Source organism: Octopus bimaculoides, chromosome 4 (genome assembly GCF_001194135.2).
Source record: "Octopus bimaculoides isolate UCB-OBI-ISO-001 chromosome 4, ASM119413v2, whole genome shotgun sequence".
NCBI classification, from domain to species: Eukaryota; Metazoa; Mollusca; class Cephalopoda; order Octopoda; family Octopodidae; genus Octopus; species Octopus bimaculoides.
The window spans coordinates 68,719,663-68,721,561 of record NC_068984.1 but is presented as its reverse complement, the minus strand read 5'-3'; positions in this window follow the sequence as shown (position 1 = coordinate 68,721,561).

Here is a 1,899-nt window from a genome sequence, read left to right as displayed (position 1 = left end):
TATATATATATATATATGTATGTATATACAGTAGAAATATAGAAAATATACAAGGAGCAAAGATACTGAAGATTCAGTATACATACTGTTGTGTCGACGCCCTCAGATGATGAAGTAGACTATCCCAATACGTAGATATAGAGGGAGAAGTCTAGACGTCGGAGTTGAGTAGTGCTAAATAAAGAAATAGTAGTTGAGTAGAGATCGTTGGTGATTTTGTTGAAGGAGAGCGTTGTGAGCGGTGAGTTGCTTTGATTGTGTATTGGTGAAAATTGTTTGAAGAATTATTGTTGAAATATTATTGCTAATATTTACTGTTGAAGATTGATTTCCTACCCATTTGTAGGTATGGAATCAGGAACTTACGCTGCGGCAGCAGGCAAAACCTGTCTGAGGACGCAATGCAATTGAAAGAGATTCACATCGAGAAAAGTAATTTAGAAAAATTCAAGCATTTATCTAAGAAAGAAGGAGATTGTCTGAAAGTAACACCGCCAACAGAAGCAATTGAACGAGCAGAAAAGAAAATTATAGTATACAGAACACTTAATGTCGAAACAAAGAAAATTGAAATAGCAGAAATCGAAAAGATAGAGCAGTGCTTAAGTGAGGTTAAGCAATTAACAACGTTCTATGCAATAGGTAGAAAGTACGGCACGGTGGAGGTACGCTTTACGAGTGAGGAGGAGGCAAAACGGCTTTCCACTGTACCCCTGAGAACGGCTAGGTGGGCACTTTTGCCTACCTATTGTGGAAGAGTAAGAACTGGCAGAGTGCCTCCGGAAATGGATCCAGAGTGGCTGGTTGCAGCCGTTATTTACAGCTGCAAAGAGGCAGTGGAAGTTCTAAGAGTCGAAAAATCACGAGAAATGAACTGGTGGAGTTTTGGAGTGGAAGTATTAATCCATATAACCCTGCCAGACCTGCATAATATAGCGGAAGAATCGGTGCTCCCCAACGAAACCCGACTGAGAGTTGTGGTGGAGGGGAATCCACCAATGTGTTACAAATGTAAAAGTAGGGGACACATGCAAGCAAAGTGTCCCCTAAGAGAGGTACCTGTTAAAGAAATAGAGGGGTGTAACGACGCAGAAAGAGAGGAAGAAGAAGAAGAAAAGGAGAAAGAAATCACTGTTGATAGAAGAAGAGCGCGTGTGGAATTATCACCAAAGAACACCCCCGTCAAAAAAAAAAAAGAAAGGTAAAAGGAAAATAACGGTGGAAATGGAAACGACAGAGTGTCGAACCCGAGAACCGAGCAGGTAGCGACTAGTGTAGATGAAGATGAAATGGAGATCAGACTTGAACAGTGGAAGGAGAGAGTGGCAAGGCAAAGAGAATATATAAAGCAAGAAGGGAGACCCAAAGGGAAGTATTTAAAAGCACTGGTATTCTACAAGAAAGGGATGGAGATTGAAAAGAGTTTGGCAAAAATGAAAGGATTAATACGAGTTAAATTGGATCCGAACACGTTTCACAGTGATCAGAAAGTAGTATTACTAGACAAAGAACGAATGGAAAGGATGATAGAGTTGGTTCCTGGTAGTGTGATGGAATCAAGCGTGTACGTCCGTTATGAGAGACTGGCCAATGTTGTTGAACTGGATGAATTGACAAAACTTATAGCAGACGAGAACTTTTTAAAATGATAAACTAATATACTTGGTTTTCTCTGAACGCTGATATGAAACAGTGAACTAGGATGCTCGCATCCCGTAAGGGACTTCAGTTCCTCGACTTATTATATATATACGCATGTATGTATATACATATATATATATATAAATATTTATGCATATATTCATACATATATGTATATATGTATATATATATATATATGTGTGTATATATATATGTGTATATATATATATACATATATATGTATATATATATATATAT